This window comes from Mobula birostris, chromosome 18 (assembly GCF_030028105.1).
Source record: "Mobula birostris isolate sMobBir1 chromosome 18, sMobBir1.hap1, whole genome shotgun sequence".
NCBI classification, from domain to species: Eukaryota; Metazoa; Chordata; class Chondrichthyes; order Myliobatiformes; family Myliobatidae; genus Mobula; species Mobula birostris.
In genome coordinates, this window is record NC_092387.1 from 34,639,023 (window position 1) to 34,656,628 (window position 17,606).

The following is a 17,606-nucleotide window of genomic DNA, read 5'->3' on the forward strand; positions in this document are numbered from 1 at the left end:
AGCAAACTTATATATTGAGTTCGATGGAAACATGGCTACACAATCATGGGTGTACAGTGAGTACAGCAGGGGGCTGAGTACACAACCTTGTGGGGCACCGGTGCTCAGAGTGGTTGTAGAGGAGAGCTTGCCCCCTATTTTTACAGCCTGGGTCCTTTCTGTGAGGAAGTTGAAGATCCAGCTGCAGATCTGAGTGCTAAGGCCCAGATTCCGGAGCTTAGGAATCAGTTTATTTGGAATGATGGTATTAAAGGCAGAGCTGTAGTCAATGAAAAGGAGCCTGACATATTGCGTCTTTATTCTCCAGGTGTTCGAAGGAGGAATATAGGGCCAGAGAGATGGCATCTGCCGTTGACCTGTTGCTCCGGTAGGCGAACTGCAAAGCGTCGAGGTTGACCGGCAGGCTGTGGTTGATGTGTGCCATAACCAATCGCTCGAAGCACTTCATAGCAATTGATGTCAGAGCCACAGGTCGATAGTCTTTCAGGCATGCCACCTTGCTCTTCTTTGGCACTGAGATTATTGTTGCCTTCTCAAAACACGAGAGGATCTTAGACTGAAGCAAGGAGCAGTTGAAGATGTCAGCAAACACTCCAGCTAGCTCGTTTGTACAGGCCCGGAGAACCCGTCCCGAGATGCCATCTGGGCCTGTCGCCTTCCTTGGATTTAGCTTCAGGAAGGCCCTTCTAATGTCCTCCTCGGTGACGATGAATCTCGATGCCACCAGGGCCGGTTCATCCAGAGGGAGCGGGACGCTCCTCTTCTGTTCAAATCTTGCGTAGAATACGTTAAGTTCATCAGGAAGAGAAGCGCCACAGTTATTGAAATTCCCAGCCTTTTCTTTGCGCCCAGTGATCTCATTTAGACCCTGCTATAGTCTACTGGAATCCCTCTGGTTAGCCTAGGCTTCCAACTTGGCTCAATATTGCCTCTTAGCACCCTTAATGGCTTTCCAGAGTTCACGCCTGGATTCCACGTAGCGACTGGTATCCCCGGACCTAAAAGCCGCAGCTCCAGCCTTCAAAAGGGACTTGATCTCATAATTCACCCAAGGTTTCCGGTTAGGGAATAACCGGATCGTCTTGCGACACACACAGTCCTCCATGCATTTCCAAATAAAGTCCGTGACAGCTGAGGCATACTCATCGAGGTTAGCTGCCTAGTCCTTGAATACTAACCAGTCCACCAATTCAAAGCAGTCACGGAGGACCTCATCCGTTTCCTCCATCCATTTGAAACACCATCTCTTGCTTACCATATTTAATCATGTATCATGAAGATAACAGCACAATATATTGCCATAGCTGCAGCATCTCCTGGCGCTGGCTTTACAAGTTGTTTGAAATCCACCTAGTATGTCATATTAATCTGTATTTTTCACTGGCAATGTTCATATAGGTAGTGGCTATAATCATGGGATCTCCTATGTTGTGCATTCAACTGTGAGGCAAGTATTCCTACTTTCTTTACAATTCACTCAAAATAAAAATGTTTTTCATTTGTTTTGCATCAAATTTCCTGTATGTGTCCACATACTTGGCGATATTAAAGGATTCTGATTCTGATTCATTAACAGCATTTCTTGCAAGCATAATAATCTTCTGACACAAATCCAATAGATCTTTATCACCTTAAATTCTAAAAATTTTTTGTTTTCTTGAATATACTCCATGGCTGAGCCTCCAGAGACCGCTTGGTCTGAATCTTCCAAAGGTTCAAAAGGTGAAGAACTTTCTCCTTCATCTTTATCCACTACTTTTGAGATTCCAGACAAGCCATACGGGAAAAACATAAACTCTGCATCAATAACTTCAAGACCATGAAAAATATTTTATGCTTCAAATAAACCATCGCTCAGAATGAGTACAGGCTCACATTTTCAATCTCTATAGGACAGAAGAACAAACTCAGGAATCAATCTGGTAAATTGTCACTGCATTAACCTCAAAGTTAGACAGCATAGAAGCAAATCCTTTAGCCCACCATGTCCATGCTGACCATTGAGTACATATCTATTAGTCAGTAACATCTTAGATATCAATGATTCAAGACCTTGACCAGATGCTTAAATTGAGAGATTCCATCACCCTCAGATTCCTTCTCAACTTCTTACCCCTTACACTAGATCCAGGCGCTCTACTTCTAGCCAGCTCCACTACAGTGACAAGTTTCCTACTATTTATTGTATTTAGGCCCCACATAACTTAATATATCTCCATCAGGACTTGCTCAGCTCAATGGAAAATGAATCCAGGCCATTCAGTCTGTCATCATAATATCTTGGCAAATCTCCACATTCTTGACATAGAGAAGGGATCAGAAATAAGCACAATTCCTCAGCTACAACCTAATAAAAGTATTATAAATTTGTACCATGACTTCCACCGTCTTGTATTCAATATCCTGGCCAATCAAAGGAAGCATCTCATATGCCTTCTTCAGCACTTTATTTATCTGTGCTGTCAACTTTATTTACTGGTACACAAGTGTCTCTTTATTCCCCAATATTCCCTTGGATTCTTTCAATCATGGTGTATTCCTAGACGTATCACATCCCCTCAAAATGCATAACTTTGAATTTAACAGAATTAAATTCCCTGACACCACTCTGCCTAATTTACCAGCTGATCGTTATTGTTCTGTACCTCCTGTACCTAATAAAGTGACCATTGAGTGCATGTTCTGGTCTTCTGCTGCTGTAGCCCATCCACTTCAAGGTTTGACATGTTGTGCATTCAGTGATGCTCTTCTGCACACCACTGTTGTAACACGTGGTTACTTAAGTTGCTGTTGCCCTCCGGTCTGGCCATTCTCCTCTGACCTCTCTCATTAACAAGGCATTTTCACCCATAGAACTACCGCTCACAGGATAGATTTTGTTTCTCGCACCATGCTCCATAAGCTCTCAAGCCTGTTGTGTGTGAAAATCCTAGGCTATCAGCAGTTTCTGAGGTACTCAAACCATCCTGTCTGGCAACAACATTAATTCAACGGTCAAAGTCACTTAGATCAGATTCTTCCCCATTCTGATGTTTTGTCTGAACAACAACTGAACATCTTGACCATGTCTGCATGCTTTTATGCATTGAGATACTGCTACATGACGGACTGATTAGATATTTGTATTTACAAACAGGTGTACAGGTGTACTTAATAAAGTGGCCTCTGAGTGTATTTAACAAACAGCAAGTGCATCAACACAATTACCTGTGGTACATCACTGGTCACAGGCTTCCAATCACAAAACAAATCTCCACCATAACCCTTTGTCTTCAACTATAAAGCCAGCTTCAAATCCAATTTGCAAACTTGCCTTGGATTTCATGGACTCTAAACTATTTGGCTATCCAGGACATTTTAATAAACATTGATAACCCTTAATAGCTCATCCAGGTTTCCCAGAGCTTGTCTTCCATATAGAGTCATAGAGAAGTACAGCACAGAAACAGGTCCTTTGGCCCATCTAGTCCATGCCAACCACTTAAACTGTCTACTCCCATCGACCTGTACCGGGACCATAGACCTCCATACCCCTACTATCCATGTACCTATCAAACATCACTTCAATGTTGAAATCAAGCACGCATGCACTTGTGCTGGCAGCTCATTGCACACTCTTACAGACCTCTGAGTGAAGAAGTTTCCCCTCAAGTTCCCCTTAAATTTTTCACCTTTCACCCTTAACCTAGGACCTCTGTTTATAGTCCAACCATACCTCAGTGGAAAAAGCCTGATTGTCCTATCTATACCCCTCATATCTTGGTATACCTCTACCAAATCTCGTCTCAAGCTTCAACGTTCTAAGTATTCAAGTCTTAACCTATTAAATCTTTCCTTATAACTCAGTCCTCCAGACTCGGCAACATCCTTATAAATTTTCTCTGTACTCTTTCAATCCAATTTACATATTTTCTCTTGGTAGGTGACCAAAACTCCAAATTGGGCCTCACCAACATCTTATATAACTTCAGCATAACATCCCATCTCCTGTATGCAATACATTGATTTATGAAGTCCAATAAATGTGCCAAAAGCTTTCTTTACAAGCCCTATCTACCTGTGATGCCACATTCAATGAATTATGGACCTATTTTCCCAGATCCTTTGTTCTACCACACTCCTCAGTGCTCTACCATTCACTGTGCAAGACCTATCCTGGGTAGTCCTATTGAAGTACAACACATTAAATTCCATCTGCCATTTTTCAGCCCATTTTTCCAGCTGATGCAGATCCCTCTAAGCCATGATATCCTTCCTCACTGTCCACTTCACCCCCAATCTTGGTGTCATCCACAAATTTGCTGATCCAGTTGACAAACAACAATGGACTCAGCACTGATCCCTGCAGAACTCCACTGCAGGCCTCCATTCAGAGGGGCAACCATCTACCACCACTGTCTAGTTTCTCCCACGAAGTCAATATCTAATCCAATTTACTACCTTACCTTGAATGCCAAGTGACTGAACATCCTTGACCAACCTCCTAACCTCCTCTGTGGGGCGGGGGGGGGGGGGGGTGCCTTGTTAAATGTGTTGCTAAGATCCATGTAGGCAACATCCACTGCCTTGCCTTCATCCACTTTCCAGGTAACTTCCTCAAAAAAACTCTACAAGATTGCTTAGATATAACCTAACATGCACAAAGTCATGCTGACTATACTTAATCAGTCCATGTCTATCCAAATGCATATATAATTATAGGCTCACTGGCCTATAATTTTCTGGTTTATATTTAGAGCCTTTCTTAAACAGTGGAATAACATTGGCCTCACCAACATCTCCAGTCCTCTGGTACCTTCCCTGTCGCTAAGGATGATTTAAAATCTCTGCTAGGGCTCCGGCAATATTTACACTTGCCTCCCATGGGATCTGAGGGAACATCTTGTCAGGCTCTGGGATTTATCCATCTGGACTTGCTACAGGATAACCAACATCTGCTCTTCTGTACAGGATACAAGTAGTAGATGTTGCTTTGCCTCCCTTCTATAGCCTCTGTCCATCTCCTGAGTAAATACAGATGCAAAAAATTTACTTATGATCTCCCACCACATCTGTTTTGACTCCACACATGGATTACCATTCTAATATTCCAGAGAACCAGTTTTGTCCCTTGCTATAGACATATGTGAGATTCCCTTTGGATTCTCCTTTACCTTGTCTGCTAGAGCAAATTCATGCCTTCTTTTAGCCCTCCTGATTTTTTTCTTGAGTGTTCTCTTGCATTTCTTCTTCAACATAAGCACCGCATTTTCTCTTACTTGCCTATAACTGCTATGCACCTTAATTTTTTTTCTTAACTAAGGCCTCAATATCTCTTGAAAACCAAGGTTCCCTGCACTTGTCATCATTACCTTTTATTCTGACAGGAACATACAAGTGTGTACTCTCAGAATTTTGCCTTTGTAGACGTCCCACTTACCAAGCACACCTTTGCCAGAAAACCATCTGTCCCAATTCACACTTACCAGATCATTTCTGATACTATCAAAATTAGCCTTTCTCCAATTTAGAAACTCAATCCACAGCCCAAATCTATATTTTTGCATATTTACTTTGAAACTAATGGCATTGTAGTCACTAGATGCAAAGTATTTCCCTACACAAATTTCTGTCACCTGCCCTGTCTCATTCCCCAATAGCAGATTCTGTATTGCATACTCTCTCATTGGGACTTCTATGTACTGAATAAGGAAACTCCCCCGAACACATTTGACAAGCACTATCCCATCTGGTCCTTTGACAGTAAGGGAGTCCCAGTTAATATCCGGAAAATTAAAATCACCTACTGTAACAACCTTATGGTCCTTGAAACAGTCTGTGATCTCTCTACAAATTTGTTCTTCTAAGTCCTGTAAAATGTTGGGCAGTCTGTAAAATAGCCCCGTTAAAGTGTTCATACATGTCCTATTTCTCAGTTACACCTATAATGCCTCACTAGACGAGTTCAGTCTGTCCTGATGGAGCACTGCTGTGACATTTGCCCTGATAAGTAATGCCACCCCTTCTCCTTTAATCCCTCCCACTCTGAAACAACAGAACACTGGAATATTGAACTGCCCATCCTGCCTCTCCTGCACCGTCTCACTAATGACATAATTCCAGGTATCCATGCCCTGAGATCATCCACCTTTCCTACGATACCTCTTCCATTGAAATACACACAGCTCAGGCAACAGTCACACCATACTCAACCCTTGATTCCTGACTTTGTCTGCGGTCTTACCAACATCTGTCTCCACAACCTGTGCACTAACAGTTCTGGCACTCAGGTTCCCATCCCCCTGCAATTTTAGTTTGAACCCCATCATTCAGCATGAGCAAACCCCGCTAGGAAATTAGTCCCCTTCCAGTTCACATGCAAACCATCTCTTCTGTACAGGTTCCACCTTCCCTGAAAGAGAGCCCAATGGTCTTATGCCCTTCCTCCTACACTAACTCCTTAACCACACGTTAAACTGTATAATCTTCTTATTTCTGGCCTGATTAGCACGTGGCATGGGTAGAAATCCCAAAGATCACATCTCAGGAGGTTTTGCCTTTTAATTTAGTACCTAACTCCCTGAACTTCATTTGCAGAAACACATCATTCATCCTACCCATGTTATTGGTACCTACATGGACCTTGAACTCTGGCTGTTCACCCTCCCATTTGAGAATGCTGAGGACTCAATCTGAGATGTCCTGGACCCTGGCACCTGGGAGGCAACGTATCATCTGAGAATCTTGTTCTCGCCCACAGAACCTCCTTTCTGTTCTCCTAACTAGTGAATTCTCTATCATCACAGCTCACCTCTTCTCCCCCTTCCCTGCTGAAGATCTGACCGGCACTGACTATCCACTGCAAGGACAATATGTGGGGGAGATCTCAAATATATTTAAGTCCAAAATGTGAGTCTAATTTCATGGTTACTTTAAGAGAGGTGTGAGAGCCCTGTTGGCAGCTGATGGAGTAACATCACTTTAGATTGTTCCTACCTTATTTACTTTATTGTATCCTATCAGTTTTTTTGAAACCTTATTATAATACTTTAATACTGCTCTACTATGGCTGGGGAAAAAACAAAAGCTTCTGCAAAAGAAAGGGAAACAGAAGATGAATCCCTTGTCACTTTGGATTCAATCAGTGACTTCCATAAACGGCAAAAATCAGAATTATCTGAGGAGTTTCAACGACTCAATGGAAAATTGGATACAATCCAACAAACTTTAACTGAGCATGAGAACCGAGTTCAGGAAAATACTGCAAAGCTGTTGACACTTGAAGAGGATGTTGAAGATACAATTAAACTCTGTAAAGTGTTATCTTTATCCAATGAAAAATTGATGAAAAGGATTATCAATCTAGAAAATAGTAACAGGAGAAATAATTTGCGAATTCTGGGTCTTGAAGAATCAATTAAAGGCACTGAACCTACGAAGTTCTGCGCAAATTTTCTGAAGTAGCTACTCCCTGTTTTATTCACTTCTGAGCCTAAGTTTGATCGAGCATATCACTCGCCGACTTCGAAGCCACTGCCGTCGGTAGTGAGACCTAGGTCGGTCATTCTAAGTTTTCATGAATTCATATTAAGGACCTTTTAATTCGCCATACCCATCGACAAGGAATGATCGATTTCCATGATTACAAGGTCAGATTTGTGGAGGACTATTCACCTGAAGTTATGGCTGATCATATGAAATATAAAGAATTTATGTTGGAAATTTACAATAAAGGATTTAAACCATCTCTTCGTTTTCCCGCCAGTCTGAGTATTGTTTTGAAGAACGGCTTGCAAAAGAGAATAAAGTTGGTTGAAAACGCAAAAGAGTTTCTGAAGGCTGAAGTCTAAAACTGTTATATTTCTTATTTGATCAATTTTTTCTTCTGTTCATATGAATTTGAAATAAAGTTTCAATAAGCTTACGTTCATATATTGTTTCTTGTTTTTTTTGATATTTGTTTGTTATATCCCTTTTTGAGGCTTTATTTTAATATATCTTTCTTTGAATTTGTTTAAATTGATCCTTTTATATTTTCGAATACTGAATTATTTTTTCTTTTTATGTTGTGTCTTGGTAGGGACATAATTGACCTTGAAGGACCGGAGTTTCTGTCAAGGGGGGGAACCTTTTAGTTGTTAGCTCGCTGACTGTCTGTTGGTTAGCTTTCTCGTTTTGGGTGTTGGAGGAGGTAGAGCTTATTTCTCTCTGGGAACTGTGTTGGGTTGATTATATGATTGTCTGTTTGACTACCTTACCCTACGGTTTGCTTTCTAGTTTTAATAACTTATGGCCAGATCTTTTAATTACACGGTGATTGGTAATTAAAATGGTTCGAAATATTAACTTATTTAGTCTGAATGTGAAAAGGCTGAATCACCCCATTAAATGGAACAAAGTGTTCATTTTTATTAAAAAATTAAAAGCACCCATTATTTTCTTACAAGAAATGCACATACGCAGCTGTGATAGCTTACGTTTTTTTACTTGGTGGAAGGATATTCAATTCCATTCTTCATTTAATGCAAAATCACGTGGAGTTTCGATTTTTGTAGATAATACAGTTTCTTTTGTTCAGCATAAAGTTGTTTCGGATCCTAATGGTCGATTTGTTATTGTATCACAGAGTTTAGACAGTAAATAGATTGTTTTTGCTAATGATTATGGCCCCAACGTAGATGATCCAGGGCTTTTTGAATGTCTGTTTTCATTTTTGCCAGATTTGTGTAATTACTGTCTTGTGATGGGAGGAAATTTTAACTGCTGGTTAGATCCAGTATTAGATCATTTGTCTGTTAAACCAGCCACACTTAATAAATCAGCTTTGTTTATCCAATCCTTACTAATTAAATGCGGTATAGTTGATGCTTGGCGTTTTCTTCATCCAACGGACAGGGAGTATTCATTTCTCTCTCATGTCCATCATTCTTATACCAGGATTGATTATTTTTTTATTGATAGTCAAATGATTCCATTGGTTCGATCGACTGAATATAAAGAAATTGCTATTTCAGACCACGCTCCTGTACTTTTATCTCTAAATCTTCCTGGTCCTATCCCTATGAGTAGATTTTGGCAATTTAATTTAACTCTGTTATCCGATGAGGACTTTTTAAAATTTATGGAGAATCAAATTACTCTTTTTTTTTGAAGAAAACATGTTGGAAGAGACATCTAGTCTTATTCTATGAGATATTTTTAAACCATGTATCCAGGGTCAAATTATTTCTTATACTGCAAATATTATTAAAGAAGTTAACAAAGAGAGAAATGAACTAGCTAATCAGTTAAAACAACTGGACCATAAATATGCTTCGGTACCTGATCCTGAAATATATAAGAGACGTATTGAAACCAAAACTAAATATGATCTTCTTTTAACGTATCCAATTGAAAGCCAGATTTATATTCACGGAGATAAAACTGGTAAGCTACTGGCTAATCAATTGAAGCCATTTATAACCAAGCGGCAAATTAAAGAAATACGTAAAATTAATGGGGACATGACAACTGACCACTTTGAAATTAATGACACTTTTCGGGAATTTTATTCCAAATTGTATAGTTCTGACTCTGTTAATGATAATATTGTAATGAATAATTTTTAGATCAATTAAATATTCCTAATCTTTCGATAGATGATCGTAGGCAACTGGATCAACCTATATCCCAGGAGGAAATTGCTCAGGCTATTCGAGAATTGCATTCTGGGAAATCCCCAGGACCCGATGCATTCTCTGGAGAGTTTTTTAAGGCTTTTTCCTCCTTGCTTATACCACATTTATGTTCTACCCTTACAGATTCCTTTAAGGTAGGAAGGTTACCACAGTCTTTTTACAAAGCACCCATTTCGCTTATTCTTAAAAAGAATAAGAATCCTACTGAATGTTCTTCATATAGACCTATCTCTTTACTCAATTTTGATACTAAAATTTTATCTAAAGTGTTGGCTCGCAGTCTTGAAAATATTATATCTTCTATAGTTTCAGATGATCAGACAGGATTTATTAAAAATCGATAATCTCATTTTAATATACGACATTTGTTAAATGTTATACATTCTCCATCTAAGGAAATATTGGAATGTGTGATATCTTTGGATGTGGAGAAGGCCTTTGACAGAGTTGAATGTAACTATCTTTTTACATCCTTAGGAAAATTTAATTTTGGACCCAATTTTATTCATTGGATTAAATTACTTTATTTATTTCCCTCCGCTCAGGTTCTTACTAATCTTCAGAATTCTAAACCCTTTAAGCTTCAATAATCAGAAGACCAAGATCAGAAATTGCATGTCTGTAGACCAGTCCAATGAATTTCTCTCAGGCTTACACAAAGTGTGATAACTTGGATTAGACACAGTTAGATGTGGCTTAACAATTATTTTACTCAGGGTCCACATTACTTCCTGTCTCATTCCAGTCAATTTTTAAGTTTTATGTCTTCTTTAACTTTGGAAATATTGCCCTGAAAATCCATTCCAAAACATTAAGATACATCAAAAATAATTCTATTTAGCTCAGGAAATGGCATCTTAACTGACACTGTAAAATCTGACAATGCTGGTAATGGGAGAATAAAGACAGCTAATATTGATAAAAAGCTGTGTCTTCATTTTACATGTGCACACTAACCCCGTGATGAGAATAGAATTGGGATGATGGGAACCAAAACTTTGGACTCTATGATTGCCACAAGAGGTGAAAGTGAAGTATTTAACAATGATAGTCTGATTTTCTATCTAAAAGGGAATCAATTGAGTTAGAATTGGTACATTAAGAGGATGATATTGATGCACTTTGTTAACGCCTGCTGATGAAACAATGCAATAAAGTCGCACTCACTTGTAGCCCACATTTCTGTGTCAGATCAAGGAAAGATTGGGAAGAGGCTGTACTTAGATCTGGGAAGCAAATCTGGTGCTTAGATTTGAGAAGTATACAGAGTTATGAGCTTTTGAATAAAAGGCTGGTTGGAGGCTAGTTGACATAGAGGATCCAAGACCAGTTTTTTAAAAAAATAGTGTGAAAGAGAGTGAATATCTTAAAAAAATAAAATCATTTACAATGTCAAACTTGAAAGAAAGCTGTATGGTTTAGAATAGAGACATACGATTTGAGAATTATTATTCCAAGGACAGAGCTGGAGGATATCATGGGGGACAATCAGGAAGCCATCCCAAAAACACTTAAAACTTCATAATGTACAAGTTCCTTTCAATGTTCTTTTTAACTCCGGTCCCACTAGCTTTTTAGGTAACAGATTCCTAAATATACCAACTTGCTAAGTATAAAAATCTCTCATTTTCCTTCCTAATTTTGGGGACTGCAGAGCTCTATAATGATTACATACAGTCAATGACCACTTTATAAGGTACCTCCTGTAGCTTATAAGGGCACCTAATAAAGTGGCCCCTGAGTGTATGTTCATGGTCTTCTATGATAATAGCCCATGCACTTCAAAGTTTGAATTGCTGTGCATTCAGAGATGCTCATCTTCACACTTCTGCTGTTATGCATGGTTACTTAAGTTATGGTGGCCTTCCAGTGAACTTGAACCAATTTGGCTATTCTTCTCTGACCTCTCTCATTAACAAGTTATATTCACCCACAGAACTATCACTCACAGGATGATTCTTGCTTTTTGCACCATTCTCTATAAACTCTAGAGACTGTTGTGCATGAAAATTCCATGTTTCTGAGATAGTCAAAACACCTCATCTGGCACCAACAGTCATTCCAAGGTCACAGTCATTTATATCACATTTCTTCCCCACTCTCATGCTTGGTCTGAACAACAATTGATTCTTCTTATTCCTTCCTCTTCGTCCTCTTCCTTCTTCCTCCTCCTTGTACATTTATATTTGTATTAAATTCTATGATAAAGACCTGTGTACTTAAGGAACTGCACTAAATATATAAAGCAATAATCCTATGACCCTTTCTACAAAATACTATTAATAATGTTAAACTCTGTTTTATTCTATGATAACTTTAAAATCAACCATCCTCTTGATTATATCTTGAACACTTGACCTCTACTGCTCAACCATTTCTTATTAATTACAATACTCGCACCTCCCATTATAGTGCTTCTTCTTTAAAATCTATGTAGTATTTAAACCAGTGCGCCCAAACTTCAATCTCGATATTATCACCTTCTCCCTCCTGCTCTTTCCTGCATTTCTCAACCATCCCACTTATTTCTGGAAATTATAAAGAAGTTTTTCTCTACATCCCCATTGTTTTCTCTATTTTTTTAATTTCACGTTTAGTAATGTTTTTCATTTCTCCTTCATGGTAATTTATTTGAGTACACATCTCTGCTTGCCTAGGTGCCTCCTTTGCTAATTTATCCACTTGCTCATTCCCTCCAATACAAACGGGCTGGATTCCACACAAAACAAATACAGAGTCCTATGAATTTAAGTCCGAATAAGGTTTGCATTATAATATCTGATCTTGCCTCTGAATGCAAGTCTTTTAGACTCCTGATTGTTGTGCTTGAATCAGACAATATCACAACTCTCATCAGTTTCACTTCCTCCACCCACTGCAAAGCAAGTAGTCCAGCTGTCATTTCACCTGTGTGCACTGAGAAATCATTTATCCTCTCTTGTTTTCTCATGTTAAAATCAGGCATAATCGCAACATACCCCCAATCCACTATTACCATTTTTGAAGCAGCTGGTATATTTGAAAATATTCATTGCTGTGTATTTAGTATTTCTGTAATACTTGAGTAATCTTTTATATATTTCCTGATTAAGCATTCTTGTTTAAATACTTATGGGTTATATGCATACATCATCATACTACCATGTGATGTGTGCGCCTCACCTGAAGTAAATACGAAGTTAGACCCACATTTCAGACTCCCATGCCTTCCCTTGAATCACGTTAATGTTTTGAAATTACAAAACAAAACACTGGTGGCAAGCTATTTTTAAACTAACCCCAGGTAGCTACTGAGACATTTGAACTAAAGAAAATCACAGCAAGCACAATGGTGAGTAAAAAAATGTAGCCCAGCTTTTTTAAAAAAGTAAAAAAATGTAGCCCAGCTTTTTTAAAAAAGCAGCACAGCACATGTTCTTCAGAAGGGAAGACACAATCAAGTTTTTAAAGAAAGTCAGAAATTTGAATTCATGGGTTCATGAACAGAAAGAAAAGGTTCACAAGTTCATATACAGTGAGTACCATCTGTTAATAATCATCAAAAAAAGCAGAAATGACTGGCTGCCTTGGAAAAATTTGGCACATTTGATCACCTAGAAGATGACTAGCTCATGTATTCTGAGCTAATTCAACCTTATTTTGAAGCAAATGAAATCACCAATGAGAAACAAACACCAATTTTGCTAAGTGTATTAGGTTTAAAAGACATACAATTTGCTTTGAAGTTTAACTGCTCCAACCAAACCAGTAGAAATGTGCTCTGCTGATGAGCACTACTTTGTCAAAGTAGTGCAGGAACATTTGGAACCAAAGCCATTGTTGATCGCAGAACACTTTGCTTCAGAAGCAGAATCAAAAAGGGGAGTTATTTTATGTACGAATTGAAGAGATTGTCCAAGCATGACAAAGTGTCCCATGACAGACTTTGTCAAATGCCTTGCTAAAACCCATGCAAACAACATCCACTACTCTACCTTCATCAATCTCCTTCATCACTTTGTCAAAAAAGTCAATCAAGTTGATAAGACACAACTTGCCCCACACAAAGTCCTGCTGGCTTTCCCAAGTTAGGTCATAGGTTTCCAAATGTTCATTTCCTGGCTCTAAGAATTTTCTCCAGAAATTTTCCTACAACTGACATAAGACTCACTGGTCTATAGTTTCCAGGATTTTTTCCTTGTTCCCTTCTTAAATAGAGGTACAACATTAGCCACTCACCAGTCCTCCAAAATCTCATATGTGCCTAGAGAGGAAATGAAGATACTGGTCAGGGCCCCAGTAATCTCATCACTTGTCTCCCTCAATAACCTGGGGCAAATCCTATCAGAACCTGGGGCTTAATATATCTTAATACTCAGGAAGCCCAACACTTTCTCCTCCTTGACTTCTGAAAGCCCTTACATATTTATTATGAACTCAACACTGATCTCCTGGTCCTTCATGACCATTTTCCTGGTAAATAGTGAAGTAAAATACTCACTAAGGACCTCAATCATTCTCTACATCCAAGCAAATGTTCACCTCTTTATCATTGAGTGGTCATACCCTTCCCTGGTTACCCTCTTGCTCTTGATGTATGTACAGAATATCTTGGGATTTACCTTAATCCTACTTGCCAAGAACTTTTTATGGCCTCTCCTGTCCTTCCTAATCCATTCCTGAGTTCTTTTCTGGCTTCTTTATAATTCTCCCATGCTCCATTTGATCATAACTTCCAAAGCTTTACATACTTTTCCTTTTTCTTCTTGACTAAATTCATCACCTCTCTGGACATCTCTCCATTGAATTGAACCTCTTCTTCTTCTATTTCCGGCATTTTAGACACATCTAGGCATATTACTGTCCTCCGCAGGATGTATAATTAACTATAGAATTTCAAGAAACTCAAATTCTCGAATATAAACTAGTCGCACGCACAAACTGAATAATAAACTCTTCAATCAGATGGTGGTTCTCTTGGTGGCCAAACAAAGATTTAATAGAAAAAACAAAGTACATTTAAGTCAGACAGCCTCTTGAACGATATGCTTCTTTTAATTTTATATTGATTACAACTCAGCAAAACATGCTGAACTGTCTCTGGACTACCACAGTCACATAATCCAGTAGGATGTTTTCCTATTATCTTTAAATAATAGTTTAGCCCACAATGCCCCAACCTAAGTCTTGTTAACTTCACCATATCTCTACGATTTAAAAAGTAACAGTCTGAGACTTTTTTAAACTAGTGGGTGACTAGAAAAAAAATGCCTTCCCTTTAATTTATTTTTCCAATCCTCCTGCCACTTCTTCCCTATACCTTTTTTTAAAATCCTACTTTTCAATTCTGCTCTGCCTAGGGGAACTCTAATTTCTACTTGCCTGCTCTGTAAGGAAGACTTTGCAATGCCATCCACAATTTCATTTCCCTCCACCCCAGCATACTCAGGTATCCATGTAAATCTAACTGCACAACCCATCTTCCCTACTCTAAACAACACGAAGAGAATCTCAATAACTATGTCAGGACGAGCTTTTGATTTATTCCCTTTTATAGTCTCTAAGGCAGCAGCAGAATCCGAACAGATGATAACCATACGTGGTCGAGAGTCTTCTATCCACCATAAGGCCCAGAGGATTGCTAATAATTCTGTTGCAAAGTAAGAAACACCATCTGAAACCCGGTGACCAATCTTAATGTCAAATTGAGACACATACATCCCAAATCCTGCCTTACTGCTCTCTGGGTCCAATGAGCCATCAATAAAGATCTTCAAATAAGATCCCCATTTATTATTTAAATATTCATTTATGATCGACGCAGTTGAAATTGCTCTGCTTCCTTGAAGCTGAAGGAGGAGGAATAGGTCTACTTCTGGTTCTGGCAAAAGCCAAAAAGGAACAAGTGGCAAGCAAAGTTGGTCGACTATGTCTTCCTCAGTCAGTTTCAATTTCACAGCCAATTTATTAACCAAATCTAAAAATGGATATCTTTTAATTTTACTTTGGTGCTCCGACTTCCCCTGCAAAAGACACTTTGGCAGACAGCTATGATTGAATCCATTTAGTTTTGCCCAATACTGCAGGCCCAACTGAATTCGTCTTAAATGTACAGGCACTTCTCCCATCTCCACACATAATGCCGGGATTGATGTTGTTCTAAAAGCTCCACAACAGAGTTCCCCTAGGTAGAGCAGAATTGAGAAGTAGGATTAAAACAAGTGGCAGAGGATTGGAAAAATGAATTAAATGGCAGGCATTATTTTTCTAGTCACCCACTAATTAAAAAGGTCTCAGACTGTTACCTTTTAAATCGTAGAAGTTAATCGTAGAAGGTGACGTTAACACGACTTAGGTTGGGGCATTGTGGGCTAAACTATTATTTAAAGATAATAGGAAAACATCCTACTGGATTTTGTGACTGTGGTAGTCCAGAGACAGTCCAACGTGTTTTGCTGAGTTGTAATCGGTACAAAATTGAAAGAAGCATGTTATTGAAAGAAGCTTAAATTTATTTTGGTTTTCTATTAAATCTTTGTTTGGCCATCAAGAGAACCAACATCAAACTGAAGTGTTTATCAAGTCAAGTCAAGTCAAGTCAGGTCACTTTTATTGTCATTTCAACCATAACTGCTGGTACAGAACATAGTAAAAATGAGACAACATTTTCCAGGACCATGGTGCTAAATGAAACAATACAAAAACTACACTGAACTACGTAAGAAAAAACACAAAAACTACACTAGACTACAGACCTATCCAGGACTGCATAAAGTGCACAAAACAGTGCTGGCACTGCAATAAATAATAATAAATAATAAACAAGACAGTAGGCACAGTAGAGGGTATATTAGGTTAGTGTCAAGCCAGGCTCTGGGTATTGAGAAGTCTGATGACTTGGGGGAAGAAACTGTTACATAATCTGGTCGTGAGAGCCCGAATGCTTCGGTGCCTTTTGCCAGATGGCAGGAGGGAGAAGAGTTTATATGAGGGGTGCGTGGGGTCCTTCATAATGCTGTTTGCTTTGCGAATGCAGCGTGTGATGTAAATGTCTATGATGGTGGGAAGAGAGACCCCGATGATCTTCTCAGCTGACGTCATTATCCGCTGCAGGGTCTTGCGATCCGAGATGGTGCAATTTCCGAATCAGGCAGTAATGCAGCTGCTCAGGATGTTCTCAATACAACCTCTGTAGAATGTGGTGAGGATGGGGAGGTGGGAGATGGACTTTCCTCAGCCTTCGCAGAAAGTAGAGACGCTGCTGGGCTTTCTTTGCTATGGAGCTGGTTTTGAGGGACTAGGAGAGATTCTCCGTCAGGTGAACACCAAGAAATTTGGTGCTGTTAACGATCTACGGAGGAGTTGTCGATGTTCAGCGGAGAGTGGTCACTCTGTCCTCCTGAAGTCAACAACCATCTCTTCTGTTTTGTTTACATTCAGAGACAGGTTGTTGGCTCTGCACCAGTCTGTTACCTGCTGCATCTCCTCTCTGTATGCTGACTCATCATTCTTGCTGATGAGACCCACCACGGTCATATTATTGGCGAACTTGATGATGTGGTTCGAACTTGATGATGTGTGTTGTAGCACAGTCGTGGGTCAGCAGAGTGAACAGCAGTGGACTGAGCACACAGCCCTGGGGGGCCCCGTGCTCAGTGTGGTGGTGTTGGAGATGCTGCTTCCAATCCAGACTGACTGAGGTCTCCCAGTCAGGAAGTCTAGGATCCAGTTGCAGAGGGAGGTGTTCAGGCCCAGTAGGCTCAGCTTTCCAATCAGTTTCTGAGGGATGATTGTGTTGAATGCTGAAATGAAGCCTATGAACAGCCTTCAAACGTACGTGTCTTTTTTGTCCAGGGGGGTTAAGGCCAGATGGAGGGTGATGGCAATGGCGCTGTCTGTTGAACGGTTGGGATGGTATGCAAACTGCAGGGGGTCCAGTGAGGAGGGCAGCAGGGTCTTGGTGTGCCTCAT